Source organism: Austrofundulus limnaeus, unplaced genomic scaffold (genome assembly GCF_001266775.1).
Source record: "Austrofundulus limnaeus strain Quisiro unplaced genomic scaffold, Austrofundulus_limnaeus-1.0 Scaffold28, whole genome shotgun sequence".
Lineage (NCBI taxonomy): Eukaryota > Metazoa > Chordata > Actinopteri > Cyprinodontiformes > Rivulidae > Austrofundulus > Austrofundulus limnaeus.
The window spans coordinates 782,648-789,040 of record NW_013952430.1 but is presented as its reverse complement, the minus strand read 5'-3'; the positions used below and the strand labels follow the sequence as shown (position 1 = coordinate 789,040).

At 38.9% G+C, this 6,393-nt stretch overlaps 1 protein-coding gene across 1 annotated transcript in view; it reads left to right on the top strand.

Annotated features, from left to right (window-relative positions):
- The window catches only part of smap1 (small ArfGAP 1), a gene marked incomplete at its 3' end in the record, with an annotated part of 111,771 nt that overhangs the window by 57,989 nt on the left and 47,389 nt on the right, over window positions 1-6,393 (top strand).

Below are 6,393 nucleotides of genomic sequence, written 5' to 3'. Positions count from 1 at the left end.
AGTTGCCGCCATGTGATTGGCTGATTAGAAATTAAGTGTTAACGAGCAGTTGGACAGGTGTACCTAATAAAGTGGCCGGTGAGTGTATGTTTGTCAAATAAAGTCTAATGTTACAACTAATCAGGGATCCCTTTAAGCCATGAAGCCAGCTTCTCCTTTCACGTTGACTGATTCTTCATCGTTACCACCTTGTTTGGACATGATGAGGGCTGATTTTGTGTCTTTTCATACTTTAATCAGCGTATCATCCCTTATCCTCCAGCATACTTCATTACATCTGTTCAGACAGATGCTGGTGCCTTTCCATCCCATCAGTCCAGTGTGACGATGCTCGTCCTTCACCTCAGTATCTTAACAGTAGTTTTACGTCATCATCATCATCATCATCATCATCATCATCATCATCATCATCATCATCATCATCACACTCCTCAAGCTGCTGTTTTATCAGCTTTGTCACATTTGCCTTCATCTCCTGGAAAGGCCCATCAGTCTTCACATGACAAGTACCCTCTCTAGAGGCATGGTGCTTCATGGGACACAGTTAGGCCACAACCTAGTCAATAATGTTTTCATTGCAATAGACTGATTTATTATTATTATTTTTTTAAGAAATGTAATGCACATTGATCTGTCTGCACCTTTAGGCTTATTTTCTGTGCTTTATCCAGTAAACTGAAAGTAAAAATCACTTCATGGTCTCAGAAGGAAAATAAATTGACGCAAACCCCCCACAGACTAAAAGAAAATAGGAACATTTAAAAGAAAATTTGCTTTTAAATGCGTCCACCTGCACCAAGAGTTATAAAGGTTGATTTTACTGCTGCTGTTCTCTGCTACCAAAGTCATAACAATTTATTTCCAATCGAGTTTTGCATTTTAATGTTTTTTTTGTGTCTTTTTTATTTTGTGGGAGAAGTAACAAACTGAAAAGAAATTGATGAAAAGTAATGGGTGAATAGTAATAATGGTGCTTACCTGCCGGCTCACTAATGGCTGGTGGTTGTTAGAATACCACAGCTGACTGACCACAGTTTAATGGCAGAAATCTTTAATCAGAGTTCAGTTGTTTTATTAATGAAAATGTTTGTGTGGTTCGGAACGTCACCTCTTAAACAACTGAGAAACAACTCTCCTGCAAGGAAAAGTAGGTATGAAAAAGATGTGCGGATCTATTAATGAATAAAGCAGATTTATTTGATGTAGTGAGGGGAAAAAAAACAACAAGACTGTGATGGTGATGGGAGAACGGTACTGAAAGTGAAAAACACTTTAGTATTCCACCCTTGTACTTCAGAAAAACACCCAGCGCTTTCCAACGAGTGACTCTATTATCTGTGCTGTTTTCACCTCCATTCATCTCCATTCCTCCTTCATTTGTCCCCACATTTGTCTCGGTCCTCCTCTCTCGTTCACTCCTTGTGTCTCTGCCAAACACTGGATCACTGCTGCAGCTTCTTGTCTTTTTCTCTCAGCTCATGAATGAATGATCACAAAGAACGAGAGGCTGTCTTCCTTCGTGGACAACACTGATGCTTCCTAATGTCACTGATAGATGTGAAGGAGAGTATGTGTTTGTTCAGGACAGGGGATTGGGGAGTGTTTTGTCCCCAGTTGTGTACAACTGGATGAATTTCAGCTCTGAGATTGGATGAGACACACAAACACATACATTCAGCAGGAGCAAAATCTCTATGTTGGATTGTAGTTGGTTTGAGTGGAAGATATGAAGGGCAGCCAGGGGGGTAGCATTCTGTAAGTAACACTCACCATATACTATAAAACACCACACCATGCATGAAATCACATTTATACTCCTTGAACCTTTCCAAATTTTGCAATGTTACAATCATAAACTTCAAAGTATTTTACTGAATTTTCATGTGATAGAGCAGGGGCGTCAAACTCATTTTTCACTGGGGGCCACATGAGCGCTACGGTGGCCCTCAAAGGGCCAGTTTTAATTAACTTCAACGTTTCATGTTTAACTTTGACTAAACAGGAAACGTCATATTGTCTCATTGCTACGGCTGAGCACTGCTAACAAACAATACCTGAGCTCAATGTAGTATTTCGTACATAGAAACAGCATTTTACCACATCCTCTTAGAGACACTGAAAAATACAATGTGTACGATGGACTGAATGTGCAATAAATAATACAAAAATACTATTAAAAGTAAAAAGGAGTTTTACTCAGTGTTGTAGCTGCCGTCTCGAATTCTGAAGTCTCCCACTTTCCAACAGGAAATTCCCATCCATAATTGGGAGATGTAGATTATGGTCAATGCTGGCTTTACAGCAACTTATTTTAAGACGTTAATACAGGGCTATTCAACTAAATTACTCAGTGGACCACTGTTACTGAAAGCCAAACCTGAGGGGCTGGACAAGTATTATTATCCTTCACCTTTTGTTGCATTGAGGCCTTGAGTTTGACACGTGTGATAGACCAACAGAAACTAGTACATAATCGTGGAATGAAAATAATCCATGGTTTACAATGTACTTTACACATTTTTAAAATTTGAAAGGTGTAGAGTGTATTTGGATTTAAACCTTTCGAATGTAGCTTTATGTTTCAGGTTGTGGACTTCCACCCCAGTCTCAAGTCTTTTCAAGCCTCTATTGGGTTTTCTTTCGGGATTGTCCTGTGTTTATCTTCCCAGTCCTTACTGAAGAAAAACATCCCCACAGTGTGAAGTTGCCCGCATCGTGTTTCACGTTGGGGATGCTGTGATTGGGATGATATTCAGTGTTAGTTTTTCATCACACAGTTTTACATTTATGCCAAATGGTTTAGTTTAGTCTCATCTAAGAAGAGCGATCTTCTCCCATGTAATTGTATAGCTTGTAGCAAACTGGACTTTCTTTCAAAAACTTTTTTGTCAGATTTGTGGAGAGCATGACTAATAGTTGTCTAACAGTAGTCCTCAAGTACTCCTATCCAACATGTTTTACTTGTTTCCCTGCTATTCAGCAGGTCTTCAGAAGATTGTTAATCACTCATTCATTCAAACCAGGTGTATCAAATCAGGGAAACATCTAAACATGCAGGAAAGGAGTCCTCGAGGACCACTGGTCTAGGAGACAGATTGTCCCACCTGACCCATAAATCTCTGCAGCTCCTTTAGAGTTACCATATACCTCTTGGCTGCTTCTCAGATTAACTCTCTTTTGTCTGGCCTGTCAGTTTAGGTCAGGGGTCTGCAGTCTTTACAATCAACAGAGCCATTTCTTCTCTTTGGCTCACCAATAATATGTGTTCAGAGCATCAAAACAGGCTACAACTGTGAAGATCGACTGGTGGCCCTCGGGCCACTTTAAGTTTGTTGAAGGGGTGGTTACTGTCATGTGGGGTGACGACATACAGCTAAAAGTATATGGTGAATTTGAACATTCACAATTATTTTTACACTTTAGCGTATAGAACGACCATACACAAGTACATGTACACAATTAATTGTGGTATTTAGCCAATAATGATTAATATGATGATTAATCCCTGGGAGTCCCTCATATCCTAGTCACATGACCAATTTAAATCACTCTAGTGGGGAAGATTAGCTCTTTGTAAAAATCTGTTTCAAGATGTGTCAGAAGTACAGACATCAGGCTATACATCAATTTTTAAATTGTGTTAATAGACCAAGTAAAACCAGAGTTATGATAAATGACAGAACCTTTTTTTTAAATGTTCATTATATCTGAAGCAGAGAGAACCATCGAGTGGACTGACGGGGGAAATCTCCAGTCAGTCTGCCTGGTGGCATTAATCGTCAAGCGCCAAAAATAATCGATTCAAGTTTGTCTGGTGATTAATTGCACATGATACAATTTTGCCCAACCCTAAATTATATACAATTTATACCAAATTTATTAAAAAACTTTCTTTAAATTTTCATTGTTATCTAACAAATTCATCATGTCTCTTCTTAGCAAACTGTCTTGCAGGTATTTAAAAATTTCTGATGAATATGAGGGAAAAAGATGCTGGAAGTTGGGTTGCTGAAGTGGTCAACAAATTAGAATAATCTAATCAACATATTTCACTCCTTGTATTAACAGTATGGAACAAATATTTGTGAAGTTTTGATCAAAGCTTCAAAGAGCCACATTTGGCTCCAGAACTGCAGCTTGCAGACCCCTGGTTTAGGTGCACGGTCATGTCTTCAGATATTTGCTGTTATTCTCTACTCTGCCCATTCTCAGACAATGGATTGAACAGCAGTTCTGTGAGATATTCAAAGCTTAGAATATTATTTTATGATCTAAACCTGTATTAAATGTCAATACCTTTATCCCTGACATGTCTGTTGTGTTCCCTGGTCTTCATGATGCTCTTTAATCACTGATGTTCTGTGACAAACCACTGAAGCCTTCAGAGAACAGCAGGATTTATAGAGATTAAATTACACACAGGTGGTTAAACACTTTTCAGATTTTTATTCGTTTTACATTGAAAACCATGATTCATTTTCCTTCCACTTCACATCTTTGTGCTACTTTGTGTTTTTTTTTAAGTAAAATCCAATTATAAATTATCCAATATATACAGTAGTTTAAAGGGTTTGGGATACTTTAAAAGTTGTATTATACACATAGTCCCTTCAATAAAGGCACAGTGTGTGGGATTTTGTCAATTCTTTTAGCCGAAATTGAGATAATCACTAATGACAATAATAAAAAACATGTCTAATCATTGCAGACAAAGACCTTGTTTTATTATTTTTACCTTATAAAAAGCTGTTTATATCTCCATGGTCACGGGTCACCACTACAGGCAGCCGCCACCTTGCACCGCCATCTTGTCTACGAAGGCTCATGAAGGACAAACTGCGGTGGTGGCGTCAAAAACGGTTTTAGTTGTAATACTATAAATGTAATATTTGTTGTCTGTCATTGTAGCTGGGATKATTTTACTTATTAAAGCTCATAATCTTACCACTTGAAACATCACTAGCCCTGAAGCTGCTGGTAGACATCGCGGTTGGAATTATCAAAGGTTTTTGACACCTGAGAGACACCGTAGCAACTCCTTTGCGTTTGGAAGCGGGGGTGGGGGTGGGGGGAGGACCAGGGAGGATGATTCAACCACTCAACCACTAGATGTCGCTGAAAACACCTACACACTGTGCCTTTAATGCAGAGAAATCATGCATATCATGTAACATGAAATTGTTACAGGATATGTAGGGAAGGGAACTTTGGTTGCTCATTCAGTCATTTCATTGAAAGAAAATATAAGTTACCCAGTAATTTTTCCAACTGGGTTTTCTCTGAAGCACAAACACTCTTTTTTTTTTTTTTGGGATTGGGGGTGTAGTTGAAAAGTCAGATATTTAGTGAAAGTAAATGTTTCTGTTTATTCTGTTGGATTTAAATGAATCACTGATGCATCAACTTGCTGTGTTTACACAAACTCTACTTAAGGCTGCAGAAACAACCCAGAAGAAACATCATATCCTCATCAGACAACTCATTATAGACCACATTAACACACTGTCCATCTAAACCATTATTAGACTGAATGTTTTCCTGCATGGACTTCAACGCTCTGATGCTGTTTTTCTTTTGGCTGCTCCCGTCGGCAGGGGCCACCACAGTGAGCAAACTCACATGAAAGCTTTGGTAAATGTGTTGCCCTTTTTGATGCAACCTGGGTTCAAACCTGCTGCCTCAAGATTACCAGAACGCAGCACTGACCACCGTGCTACCGCAGCCCCCCTGTCAGTGATCCTTACCGCACATCCTGCAGGCTTTAAAGGGTTGTCAAACACACAGCTCCACATATTCACATGAATATGGGACACCTGAGGGGGAGCACAGCTTTTAAAACCTCTAACAGATTTAGATTTTTCTCTCAGCCTGTGTTTTGATTTTGTCTGTTCGAACATCTAAGTGCAAGATGAAACCATCCTCAGCCCCAAAGATTTTAAGGTTACCCAGTGAGCAGATTTGATCCAGAGGTCAGGAGAGAGTTCTGTGTTTTATCTGTTTACTGGCTGAGGTTAACGTGACCTTCACTGTCTGTCCACAGTGCTGTGGTGAATCAGTTCAGATATTTTTTATTTCAGTGTTCCTGAAGAAGTGGTTTTCAGAGTGATTCTCTACATGATTTCTGTACTGTCACAGGCAGGGCATCGATTGAAGTAAACAACCCCTAAATGAGCTGCTAATAAACTAGTAGATAAGCAACATGATTTTGTATACTTTGTTGCATAGAAACGCATCAAATATGTGTTTTTGTATTTGTAATTAGTCACAAATTATTCATAACAAACCAAAAATCAGAACAAATTTAAGATATAAAAAGATATGGATGTGTGTATGTGTGAAGGGAATCTCAACACACACACACACACACACACACACACACACACACACACACAC